The 15,175-nt window shown below is 25.2% G+C and overlaps 1 protein-coding gene across 2 annotated transcripts in view; it reads left to right on the top strand.

Annotated features, from left to right (window-relative positions):
• Positions 1–15,175, top strand: part of LOC113556761 — a 169,712-nt gene that overhangs the window by 21,310 nt on the left and 133,227 nt on the right. The window contains exon 2 of one of the 2 annotated variants that reach the window (XM_026961892.1): positions 9,048–9,142. The exons of the other annotated variant lie outside the window; for it this stretch is intronic. The gene's annotated coding sequence lies outside the window, so the exon portion shown is untranslated. The remainder of the gene's footprint in view (positions 1–9,047; positions 9,143–15,175) is intronic. 2 annotated transcript variants of the gene reach the window in all.

The raw sequence follows: 15,175 nt of genomic DNA, 5'->3' as shown, positions 1-15,175 counted from the left end.
TCTATGAGTTTTTAATTTAAATTAGGAAATTTAAAATATAATATCAATAAATATTAATTTCATTATTTTGATTTTTTATATTTTTAATACATAAATTACAATTGATCTGTGTATGAATTTTATAATGTCTTTATTTATCTTCAGTAATCATCGAAATTGGTTGTCTTACAAGGTGAGACTCAAAACAAAATATAATAACAAATTGGTCTGATTGAGATATATTGAAGCATTTATTTCCAATATATAATATTTATTTATTGTGCCTATATTTTGGATTTTGTTTTTGTACTGTTATTAGTTTAGTTAAAATATATAATACAAATATTTGTAAAAAATGCCAAAAGTTAAGCTGTCGTTTTCCCATTATATGCGTAGTTACGCGTCATTTTTTAAAGGCATTATTACGTTTAAAAGGTATTTTTGGTTATTTTTTTTCGATAGTGTTCAGGGCATTTTAATTTAGCCCTAGTTATCATATATTAATAAAAAAAAATATTTTGCAATAATAATTTAACAATAGCAGTATTATTCTACTTAAAAATAAACCATACTTGAAAAATATTCATATAATTGTATTTTACATGATTTAAATTTCTATTATCTATTTTGAAACTAATTGAAATTATAACTTTATTAATTTTTATTTTTTTAAATAGATTTTAAAATAAATTTATCATATTATTAAGATTAAATAACTTTTCCGTGAAATTGGGATATTATCATAATCATATTATTTCCACCAAATAACTCAAGAGTTATAGGTTGTATTTAGCGTTAAGATGTAGTATGGAAGATGGATAGCAGAAATAAGTAAAGAGATCGAAAAATCATTCTACCATAACTTTATCGCCTAAACATTTATCAAGTGTTGCATGTGAAGTGTTTGTTTAAAATTTGATTTCAAAATGTTATATCACTAAAAGATCATAAAAATAATTAAAAATAATAATTTAACTGGAATATATTATAATAATAATAATAATATAATATTATCATTAAGATATTTATAATATTTAAAAACTTAAATGATTTCATGTTATTTAAATGTATAATATTATTCGTATTTCATACATTTATTGATTTATTAAAAAATATCATATATATATATGTTGTTTGGACTACTCAGTTGCTCTATTAATTATATAAGGTATTTTAGAAATCATATAATCATTAACAAAGTACTAACATAAAACATTTAATACCGTTGTCCGTTACCTATTGGTACATGCTATCATTAGTAATACATATTTAGGTAAGGTACTATTAAGGAATTATCTTTTGATATCAAGAATTAATTTAATTTCAGTACCTAGTATATTATTGGTAGTCAGTACCTATAATAATTTATTTATTGTATTACTGAGTGTCGAATAATTGTACACTTATCGACATAAATTGAAGTAAAAAATGTTGTATATATATGTGTATATTGTATAAGTATATTAAGAATATATCCTGTAAAACAGAGGCTGACACTTTGTTTCAGTTCTGAATTGTTTTTTCTTAAACAATTATTTATCATTGAATTCCAAATTAACACATGTATTACAGTAACATGCTAAATAAATGAGGTATACTCGAAACCTACTAAACAAAAGAATAATATCACTGTTTTTTTTTCACACACATTATATATATATTTAAACATATACAGTAATTTACAGCACGCATAATTATATATATTTAATATTTATATAATACTATACTTATTTTTATAATATAAATATTATATATTGTAAATATAATTAAATAGTTAATATAATTTGAAATTGTTAAATTTGTATATTTTATTTTCTACACAATTAAAATCTAACAAAGCGGTTACTGTAAATATTGCTATTAATATTTACAATGAGGCATGCGATCGAATAGTAATTAAATAGAATATTTTCAGAAGTGTTGGGTAAGTAACTTTTAAAAAGTAATTAAGTTACGTTACTTGTTACTCAAATACAATCATAATGAAATTACTTTACTTTTCAATAATTCAATAAGAAAAGTGACTTCGTTACTTTCATTTTACAAAAAAAAAACCAGTACAGATCGAAAATAGTCGACATTTATAATTTTCATACCAACGAAGCTGTTAAATATGTCTATCATTTAATTTGGCAAATATGTTTTAGAGACATGCCGTATGAATAATTTTCGGCCTTATAAAGTTTATCTTATTGGTTAATGGTTATAAGTCCTTTATGTATGTTCAAAATAAATGATGACACTAATCTACAATAACATAATTAGTGTAAATCGAATCTTTTTTTAGACGATTGCTGATTGCGTACGTAACATGTAAAGTATAATTTTATAATTATGACTTATAATAAACACTTTTATTATCAAAACCATATATTTACTTTGAATATGTATACAAATCCTAAATAATAATATAATATATCTTTTCAAAACTGATGAAGGTGGGTTCTTAAAATAAAGTACCCATTCAGTAGCTATATTAACCAATGGCGCCGATCTATATTTCCTGTTATGGGGAAAAAATGCTGGTGTTGGACCCAACTACTAAAAAAATGTTTAGTTTTAGTTATGTTTGAATAGTACTTTATTTATTTCTAACTATATCTATATACATACAAGATAACAAACTATTTTTTATTATCACACACCCACCCACCTGACTCACCCATAAATAATACTGGTGAATTTTCTACAGTTCATGTACCCGTGTTCGGCGCCATTAGTATTAAACATATTTACTCTTATAATTTTCGATTAGAATCTTAAAATTACTACTCTCAAATTAAAAAAAAAATAGTTTCTACATCAAACCGAGAGGTTTTATGGTCAATGGTGGATACAGCTGTGATTAGGTAGGTATATGCCTGTTTATTTCATGTATGCAAAATAATGGAAAGTTTAAACCTAAGCTTGTGTGTCCAATTATCACTTATACCTCGTTGTACTTATCTCTTTTGAAAAAAAAATCGGACCAACAGGATGATATACGGTGGATTAAACATGGTAGTATGGTACTTAGTGTATTTCATTTTAAGACTAAAGTGTAAAGTGTATTTCAGTTTGAATGTAATTTAGATTTCACTTATCTCGCTAGGTTAGTTTAGTTGTGTGTTGGTACAACTATTTGTATGTAATTCGGATTTGTGTAGTTCGGTGCAGGCGTACCTAAGTTATAGGGTTTATCAAGGTTGGATTAGATAGGTCTTGAATAGCATAGCTTAAATATTCTAAATATTTTAAAATTTCACTGAGTATGGAAAATAATGATCAACATAATGATGAAAAGTTTAAAGTTTATACTGAATAACGATTAATATTTTTTAACTATAGGTTGGTACAATAAAATAACGTAAATCGATATTTTTCATTTAATTATCCAATTTTGTTAAAATATAAACTCGTCTATAAAAAAAAAAGATTGCGCAAAGAAAAATACAAATTATTATAAAAATGTCTATAAATAGCTCCATTATAATTTATAATTATAATTAATGTAAAACAGCGCTCGTCTAAACTTTAAATAATGTAACTTTCGTTTATTTTATTTGTGTACTACTCGTACGAAATTCAATTTTTATTCAATAGAATACACATATTTATATTTATATCTCAGTATCTCACCAAAATGCCTACTCCGAAAATATTCTGTTTTGGAATAAGTAATTAAGAATGTATGTTGTTACCAAAAAAATAATAATTAGAAATAATAAAAAGTAATTATTGTTTTTAACAAATTTAATTATGTTAAATAATTTATTTTTAAATGTTGACATTTTTTGTAATGAGAATTTTACGTCACATAAATCACTTAGCATATAAATACATTTCCAATTTTTTTAGTGGTTTCAAGTATTTGTATTTTCACTTTTCATTTACAACGAGTATTCGTTCTAACAATATATAACGAGCTATTGGTAATCTATTCTTGTTATTTGACTATCTGACTTTCTTGCTAGTTCACTAGCATTAGCATTAATTTTTTAAATTATGTAAAAATAATTTAATTATTATTGTATTATTTATACAATTTAGTATTTACACTATTAACAAATTCTTAATACGCATTAAAATTGAAGTATTAGAATACTGTAATAGATGTAATACTATATGTCTGGTAATTTTAAGGAGGTGGGAGAGTTAGTTTACCAGTTTATAACGTTATTTTTGCTATCGATTATAAGTTATAACATTTAAAAATATTTTTCTTGTATATTTAAAGTACGTTTTACAATAATTACAATTTATACGATAAAGTTTTAATAACTAAAGCTTTAATATATAAATAAAACAGCAGCACAAAAATAAACAATAATAACGGAAAAAAGATTAAATTATGTAAGAATTTTTCAATATTAAAAATATCTAAATATAATAAAAAAAACTTGTATTGGGCCAACGGTTAATTTAAAATATAATATTTAAAAACAAAATGTTTTATTCTAATGAAAATTAAACTAATTATATCATTATACAATATAGAATAAAAATAAAATGTCAGTTTTTATTTGTTGATAATTATAAATTATCAATAAAAATAATAAATCGTTTAATTCTTAAATGTGGCTCGAGGAAAAGCATTCTGTATAGAAAAATTTGGCGCGTTAAAAGAAAGATGTATTTACTTCTTTGAAAAGGGTCAAGCAAAAACGAGTAGTGAAGTTGTTATTTGGCAAACGTTCCTTGGCTATAGTCTTTTTTCCATGTTTCATATGGTTTTAAAATATTGTTTAGCTTGCTTTTGTATACATGTATTCCGTATATATGCTTATGTGTGTGTATTAAATAAAATAACCAATATATATATATATAGTACCTAAATAATATATTAACTTGAATCCATTTGAAGCAGTAAATCAATAGTTTCCATGCATTTTTTTGACAATATTGACTTATTGTTGTTTATTAAATTATAAAACTTATAAATAAATTGTATGATGATTTTAATATAGTTTTTCATTAAGATAATATTATAAGATATAAGTATTAAGTATATCATTTTTGTACTATACCTATTAGCTAAAAAACAAACAGGAATGACAATTGTGTCACATTTTGATGAATTAAATGTACCATTTATGTGTTTATCTGTTTTTATTTAAATATTTCTTATTTATAAGCGAAGTTTTGTAAAGATATAATGCATATAATATAGGCTCAATTGACTCTTTGTATTGATTACAATTCAAAAAATTATTTTTATTATTATTAATTATGTTGATAACATAGTTATTACATTAAAAAATGATAAATGACACAGTTTTAGAAATATAGTTAAATAAATAATAAAGCGATGGCTCATTGCCAACGATTTATATTATCATCATAATGTTATTAAATTAATTTATGTTACTTTGTATACATTTCTTTACGATCAATGGTATTAGGCTACTCATCTACATTTAATGTTCAAATACCATATAATAAAGATAAAAATTGAATTTCTAATATTTTAGAAATACAGTAATTAAGTTAAATACGTTTAACATTGACAAACATGACAAATGACTGATATTATCTGTGATTTTTATATTGTAATAACTGCTAACACTGAAATTTATTTAGCATTTAAAATATAGTATATATATTATTATTATCCGAAAAAGTTATGTTTGGTGACATAACTGCATATTATAATGTACAGTTGTACACATAACAAATACACTCGAGAGATGGTCATAGTGTGTGTTACACAATTTAAGATAGTATATAAGATAGTGCTATCTTAAATTGTGGCTTGTAGTAATCGTGCCTTCTCTTGCACCATTTAGCATAAAGATCGATAACACTTTTCTCCTCTTTTTTCCACTCTTCTCCAGCTTTATGTTCTATGACTGTCCAATCACTTACAGACCTTGTTTTAGAGCATGTTCCCCAAAACAGAATGAAAGGCACACCCTCTTAAAGCTCAAACATAAAACTTCGAAAAATCGTGTAATTTTTTTTTTTCAGTAAACATGTACTGTGTACACATTAAAAACGTTAAGCACGTTAAACCGCAAAGATCAGCAAAAAAAAGTTGTTTTTTATGGCTGCTTATACGAAGGAAAATTTCAGTTTGGAGGTGTGGATGACGTCTTGTTTGATTAATGGTGACCGGACAGGAATCTGAGTAAAACTAAATGGTATACACTGATAAGGCTTAAGGGCAAAGATAAGTGAACGTGTATAACATAAATACAATGAGATGAAAAACAAATTAAGTTTGTTGTTTGTATACAATTTTTTTTCTTTCGAAAATTATAAATTATAAAAAATAATAGTTTTGAGAATTAATATCAAATACATTGAACTATATGCAAGTAAAACTCACTCTGCAGAGTTGAAATATTAATTAATTGGAATTGAATGTTTTTTAGATGTGCGAGAGAGAGAATTTTGTCAGTATAATATATCAGGAGTAAATAAATTATTATTGCTCTAAATCACATATGAAAATTATATTTAACATAAAAATTAATTCATCGTTGTCTAAATAATAACCCAAAAGTTACAAATTATAAAAGAATAGTTTATAGGCTATATTATACATTACTTTGTCAGTTTGACGAGGGAATACTAAAAATAACTAAAATGAAAATGTATAATAATTTTTTTTTTTTAACTTAACATAAAATTGTTGTTGAAAATATTATTATAACAATTTCATTATTAATTTATCAAAACATATTATTTTAAAATATGATTGTTAGTTAAAAACTTTTTATTTTAAATAATATAGGTACTTTGCTTTTATTCATGGAAAATGTTCACTTACCATAATGTGTATTATAATTTATAAGTTCTATTGGACGTTTTTGCTTGTTTTTACCCACGGAAATGTCTGTGTTTAGTGAAAAAATAGATGAACATGATTTAAAATGGTAAAAATTGTAAATGATAGATATTGTATACAAAATTGTTAAAATAAATAAATGTATCACTGGCATAAAAAATAATAAATAATCATAAATGTTAGTTTAAGTGTTCGGTATCTAAAGTTGATAAATTTAAAAAAAAAATAGATAAATTATTCTAAAACAGCGATTTTTTAAAACACAATATACATCTTGCATTACTTTACATATAATATATAATATAAGTAGTTTTATATACGATTTTATTTATTTTAATTTATATTTTGTAAGTTGGGTATATTTTGACTTCAGTAAAATGTATTTGATATACAATTATTAATTTTTATTCTTCATAAGGCTTTAATACATTTTTGGGCTACTAATTCCATGCCAAATTATGATCACATTATACATTCTCTGTAAGGTTTTGTAAGTATTGAAAAATAAATTGATTTTTTTTTTAAATATATGATTATAATATAAATTAAAATATAATTTTAATACTGAATATTTTTATTAACTTTTAGTTAGTTCCATAACCTATATTTCTATAATATGTTATATATTTAAACACAGAATTTTTGCTACATTTATTATTTACATAGATATTTTTGACAATGTGTTTTATTATATTAATTAAAATGACCGATATTAAATTAACATTTTTTTTTTATAAATTTCCTAAATTTTGGATTTTAAGACATGAAAATAAATTACTTGAGTAGTAATTCAAAAATAATTAATGATATTATTTTCTTGTAAAAATAAGTTTGAGAATTGGAGAGTTGTGTTGTGAATGTTGAGTGAATGTCTTGTCATTTTATACTCTTATGAAGATGATGAATTATCACATACAGGTACGTATCTACACGATAGTATGTTACAAAATAGTTGTATATAACTTCCAACAAAATCATGGGCTTGATTAATAATTTCATCTAAAACGTAAAATTATTAAACAATGCAAATAAAAATATTATTCATATTCTTTTCCGAGTTGTTTAGTGTATAATTCTGAAGAAATTTAAATCATTAGTTATTTTTTTTTATTCTGACGGAGCAAAAGATTGATTTTTACAATTATTTTAATTTTAATTTTTTTTTTTATTTGCACAACTATTTAACAAGAAAACTTAATCCGATTTTGGTAAACTTGTGCCCATTTTCTATTTGTATTAACTATTAGTAAATTTTCTTTAGGTTATTGCTAATTGGTCATTTTTTGATTTTTAATAAATCTGAGAAGAAGTATTGTTGAATGTCGAAATATTACGAAAAATGGTAAAAATTTTATGTTCAAGTTTTGTTATTTCTTCGTAATTACGAAGATAAATCATCTATAATTATTGTTTACTTTTAAATCCAATAAACATATTACTTAAGTTTACTCAAAACCTACAATTGTATAGGAAAGCAGGGTGAGTTGTTCTCTTTTTTTACTTTTATTACTGACATCGGACGAACTTAATTTTTTAAGTGTAACTATTAACTAGATACAAGAAAATATATTTAGTTATAATTTTTAAAATTTAAATAAAAAAAATTATTATTACACAATATATAATATATTATATTGTAAAATACTCGTATCATACGTAAATTACACACACACATATTTTTATGGTATTGTTGCGGATAATACTCTCAGTCGGGGTTTTAACGCGTAGTCTGTCTAAAGTGGGCTAATAAAATAATTGGATATGACGTAGAGGCGCGTACGGGGCGCCGCGTCGCCCGTGAACGGTAGGTCGGTGCAACCCATAAGAGATCAAAAGTATACAATAACGTGGTGCTAGCGAGAGAGTACAATAATATTATACTCGTAGCCGCACACATACACGCACTCCCGTACACACCCGCACACAGTTTACATAGTCGTCGTCCCGTTGGCGGCAGGGCTCAGCAATTTTCACTCTGCATAAATTTGTAATTTATTCATGTTTGTCCAATATCTCTCTTTATCCCATGAATAATGGATATATATTTTGCCGTCGCCAGAAATTAGGTTTATTGTCGACGACAATGACGACGAGACGTTAGCATACACACACACACACACACACACACACACACACACACACACACACACACACACACACACACACACACACATACGCACGCGACGACGAGGTTCTTGGACTTAATAAATATGTATATAATATTATAAAATAAGTGTGTCACGAAAAAATATAATACCTAATCTCAAAATAAATGGAAAATATTATTGATTGATTACAGATCTGAAGAGCGATCACTAGTTTATGCATAATATATAGTCGGCCGAAAACGATTTGACAGAACGTTTGGGTATCGCAATATGGTTTTATAACATCGTAAGTATAAAATATACTGTTTATATATTATTATGATGCTCATAACTCTACGAATACCAATAATTTCCATTAATAACATCTGCAATATTATATGGTCCGTTTCTCCGACTAGATGAGTCCCGTACGGTGGCAACACAGTTTCTAAACGGTTCACGGAGTTTACATACTGTAATAATATATTAATTAACATTGCACGGCGTACGGATTACGAGCATAGGACTGTTGTTTCTTATAAAAGAAAAAAATTTAAAAACCGGGACCGATACACATACGGCGGCGGTCGACGCATCCTGCAGTATATTATATTATAGTCATAGCCCGTAGGTATATAGACTGTGCTACGACGGTCCATATAATGATATTGTTGAAATACCTAAAATCTCACAAAATATGTATATATATATATGTCTACGCTGCGATGTAAATACGTCTGTATTATGGGCACACCATAGAGATTTTGCAGTCGTACATTTAAAATGCGCAAACCCAAAACAAACAACTCGTCGCGCGTACGGAGTCGTGTCTCGTGTGTATGCGTATTCACATAATAACAATTATATATGTCTATGCTTGTTGTTGGTCTCATTCCTTCGTGCGCCAACCGTTCACCGCCCACTGTTTCGCTCAGCCATTGTGCAGTGTTTCGACATGTCTCACCGCATAACTCAATTTAACCCCATCGACGGCGGCGCCATGGGTTTTTCTTTCCTATTGCACACGTCCCCTTTGTGTACGTAGTTTTAGAATCCGATCGAAGCGAGAAATAGTGTTTCGGTTTTATAATGGGGATTTTTTTTCTGTAAACACTCATCCCGGTCAGTGGAAAAGCTCCAAAAGTTTCTACTGCAGCTATCGACTGTAAATCTTATCTACAAGCTATATATAGCTGTAGACTCTGTAATGTCTATAAATAATTAATAAATAAATAAGCAGTATCGATTATTGATGCAATAGTGCGAGTAAGGAAAAACTAAGGTAAAACTAAAAACCGATTTTAAGTGACATGAGCGAGTGATTAAGTCTAAATGAAACCAATATAGATTTTTTTAAACAACATAGGTTTTTTTTTTATGTTATGATTGTATTGCATTCAAGCTCATGACGCAAATGTGTCATATCTATACAAGTGGCGGAAGCTCAATATATTTATAATTTTCAAACATTGAACTATTTGCAATTTTAAACTCAACATATAATATATTGTTATCATAAAAATGCAATGCAAAAAAAAACAAAACCTAGTTAGCAGTTATATTTGCGTTTTGTTTACCTACTTAATTCAATTTTCTTATATTATTCGTTTTATATTACCATCCATATGAAATCCGATTTCAGAAATCGTATTTTGATGAGAAAAATAACTAGATATGGCTATATTTAGATATATTTCGTATTATGTATACACAGTTATATTATACGAGTACAGCTGTACGCCTTTACTAGTTAAATTTATAACGGAGTCGGCGTGGAAATGTAGCCGGACAAATCTTCAGGTGGGGAAAGTATTTGGAAGGGAGGGAATTGAAAATAACAAAATAATTATATATGGATATTCTTAAGGGATTTTTAAAGTGTACGGAGGAATACAACGCCTCCCCACAAGTGACACGGGCCTGGGTCAGCAGATATTATATAAAATAATCTGATTGAACAAGTTCGACCTACTTGTACGATATACAATTTAAGCATTTTAACTATCAGTCTATGCTACATCATATTTTATCTTTTGTTATTTATTCAAAAACACAAATTAATAATTTACAACTTGAAGATTACCTGATATTTACGCATGACTTTGGCCCCAATAGTTTTTGTTCATGACATAAATGCTTCAAAGGAGTTTTGTGTATGAATATTTGAAATTATTAAAAGAAAAACAAATGTTTACCATATAAAATATAATGAAATAAAACTACAACAAGAGTTTATCTGATTTGAACTTTGTATAAATGAAATTTCTAACATAATTTATTACTAAACAAATATATTTTTCTCCATTCTTTATGCTTAAATGTTATCTTAGTATTTACGTAATACGTTTTTAGTCAACTATATACGTTTGGTAAATAATAAATATATACGGACAGTATACCGGGCAGGGTAAGAACTGACTCACTGAGTTTTAAAACTTTTATTTGTTAAAAATCTGTTAAAGTGGGTTAGAACAATTAAATTTAATATACTGCTTAATATAGTCCCAAAATATATTCTGGCTCAACGAGTTAAGCTCAGTAACTTTCTGGTTCGATCTAGGCCTGTATATGGGCTATCTTAACTATTTAATTCATATTAACGTCTAATGCGGTATAATTAGATGAGATTTCTACTTCAATGGTTTCAATTTAACAAGGGTAATAACACGATTTTGTTATGAGCACCAGACAAATAGTTCTTAACCCGGTAACATCTGTAAAAACCTCACTATATATAATAAAATAATATTATTATTCATTTTAATAGTAATATAAAATGAACTGCTGTTATAATTATGTAATAATTTGTACATTAGTTTATAATTTGCAAGAAACGTTACATTTTTTTAGACAAATAACAAATTTCAAAATAATATGATTTACATAACTTTAAATTAGATATATTATTACTTTCAATTTTTAAATAAGTATCAAAAGTATAAATACTAGATATTGGACATTTAAATGTTTGTAGTGTTTGTCTTTACAAAATATTATCTAACATATAATTTTTTTAATAATAACAGTACCTATTACAAAAAGAGTGTTTAAAAACATTTTATTGTATAATTTTATTAAACTTAAAAATAGATTATATTTGTATTAAGATGATATTTTTATAGTTAATAATACTAATTATTATAATCAAGTTAACTACAAGTTGTTTATTTAACACTTAAGATTATTTAGTTGTAATTTAATTGAAATTTTGAGTTTAAATGAATACAGAAAATGTAAAGTACTAAAATGTTTAATACTAACTTAATATCGATAATGTTAAGGTTTAATAATACAATTTAATATATATGATATACGTATATATTGTTTTAATAAACATTTTTCAATAAATTAAATTATCAATAAGTTTATAAACAAAAACAATTAAATAGTCATTAATTGATTTTTGAATCTGATTATTAATTATTTTGGGTAACCTGAAAAGTTTAAAAAGACTTTTTATCCACATTTTAAATTCCATACAGTTTATGATCCACAAGTTTTCAGTGATATTAACTAATACGCAGTATATGGAAGGAAAATACATCAGCTAATCATTTTATCACATGCACAAATATGCTTCTGTCGTCAATCTAGATTTATGTGTCTACGTAAGTACTAAATATAGGTACATTATGTGTTATTGTGGTGTAATTTCTGTAATACTTATAGGCACGTATATTTTACATGTATTCGCCTCCTTGTATAATTTGTAGGTATGTAAAATAATAATTATATGTCCTGTGTAAGATTAATACAATATGTGAACCACGATGGTTTATTGTTTTCTATTTTTAAAAACACTCAATATTTTTCCTCATCATTATTATAGAGCACCCCTCTATGGTACACAAAAAAAGTTTCTCAGGTATGCAGGGCGACGAATTAGTCGACGACCCCTAAAATTATATTGATTTCCTTTCCTTACACATACAACAAATGCGGCTGCAGTTTATGGTCGTTAAGTCAGTGTCGTAGCCATACTACGAGTACTATACAACACTATTATTATATTCGTTTCCCCGGCAAGCGTCTCGCATCTACCGGCTATGCTATGTATATATATTATATTTTTAGTTTAATATATAATATACGTGAAATTTGCCGTGTTTGGAATGCCATTATCTGCGTTGGGCGGAAAGGTCATAAATATTACCCGTAAATCGTAATTTGTGAATAAATAAAATTAATGCATGGAATCGAAAATTTTAAGGGTTCGTATTTTTTGGTGTACAAATTACGACATTCGAAAGAAAAATGTTGACGTTTTTAAATATTTTACAGCGCCCTTAACAGATTCAGAGATGCTGACTGTAATATGCATTTTGTTTTAATTATGATACCTAGTTTAAATTATATACTTAATATTTATACGTGAACAATTAATAGTGTACTGAACACAGATTTTTTATTAAAATAGAAATCTTTACATTTCTATTAAACTTTCAAACTTATATAATTATACTATATTAGGTATAGTTTACATACAACTTGCATTTCGTTAAATTCATATGTGCACGTATAATAATAATATACTTTGCTATTTTAGTATAATTATGATAGTCAGATCAATCAAAAAAAATATCTGTAATGGAACAATACGGTCATATTGTTATAAATTTATAATTATATTTTTCCTAACTTTTAATTTATAATTTGTATATGTTATGTTCAATATTAGTTTTTTTTACTATAGTGTAAGCTTTTACATTTTTCCTTTAGTATTATATTTCATGCAGTAATTTAAAATTTTTATACCTAACGCTAACCATTTTTGTAAACACGTTTATTCAATTAAGTCTATGATATTTTATAAAAAAAAGATATCACGTAACTATAGTATAATGCGTATGGAATAAAAAAAAAATAGGTTTTTTCTAGTAAATTTTAGTTTGGAATAGAATTGATTTTTATTTGAACATTTATATTGTGTGATCGTAAATTTACTTTTATGTGTTTTCACGTAATAACTGTCCAAATAATACCAAACGTCTGACTTTAAACCATTATATTGGCAAGGCGATGGAACAACTAAAATTCACAATTCAATCATTAATAACAATGTTGTAACTCGCAGAAGAAATAAATATATTTAAATTGTACTCGATAGATTAGGTTAGGATTAGTTTTTTTTGTAATATTATAAGTACCTACAATTCATTTTATGAAAATAAAATAATATATACGTATGTGAATAAATTATAGGTATTATTGGTATTATTTTTTATTTATACATTAAAATAACAGTTTTTGTTACCAACAAAAGAGAAGTTAAAAGATTACCATGTTGTTGATTATATGTTGTTTTTAGTGTATGTTTTGTAGCTAAGTATAAATCAAAATATATTTATTAATCTTTTTGGTTTTAGTAAAATAATTTTTACCTAGCCTATTTTTTTACGTTTCAACGTTTCATGGTTTTCTTCTATCAGTATAGTCAACTATTTAAATTTCTTTAATAATTAATAAAATACTCATTCTTTTTTAGAAAAAAATTTATATTTAATCTTATTTTTGTTATTTTCTTTTATGTACTTATAAATGTAGTTTAATTAAACTGTTACATATTAATTAATTAATGTACATCACTCTTTCAAATAGCTTTATCAATAACTTAAATATTAACATATTAATTGTTTTTAAAAATAATAATATTACAATTTTAAGTATTTAAAAGTATAACATTTGATTAATTAGTTATTTTTATCAAAAAATACAATTTAAAATAAATATCCATTTTATTTACAAAACGTCAAATAATCTACATTATTTTGTTTGAATAATATTTCATTAATATTGTAGCTACTAAAATGAGTTTCTTCTTGTTATGATAAATATTAATGAGCATAATATATTATTTATTATAAAATTGTAATGCAGACAAAGTTGATTAATACTGAAAGTATTTTAAATAATATAAACTTTTGCTTCTGGGCATACATTAAACTTATTTGGATTGTATTCAATTTAAAAATCGCATAGTTGCATATTATTATACTTGTATTTGATATAATAAATGATCATGATAAAAATATGTCTACTTATAGGTTCTCTATAAAACTGCATTATTACATCGATATTTAAATATTCTTTATAAAAAAATGGCAGGTTACGCATTGAACTTTTATTTGGGCATGTGTTTTTTTTTTATTTTGTACACACCACATTAATATTGTTATATGATTTTAAAAATGTAATAATAAAAATTATTTCTTTATAATCTTAATTCTCATATTATTTATAATTTATACTGAATTTCGAGTATTACAGAACTACTGTTGATTATTATCTGTGTCAGACGACCTCTATAATAGTATCCAATTTGGTGTCAGGCCAACACATA

The sequence above is a fragment of the Rhopalosiphum maidis genome, chromosome 4 (assembly GCF_003676215.2).
Source record: "Rhopalosiphum maidis isolate BTI-1 chromosome 4, ASM367621v3, whole genome shotgun sequence".
NCBI classification, from domain to species: Eukaryota; Metazoa; Arthropoda; class Insecta; order Hemiptera; family Aphididae; genus Rhopalosiphum; species Rhopalosiphum maidis.
Note: the sequence above shows the minus strand (reverse complement) of the source record. Positions and strands in the feature narration are given on the sequence as shown.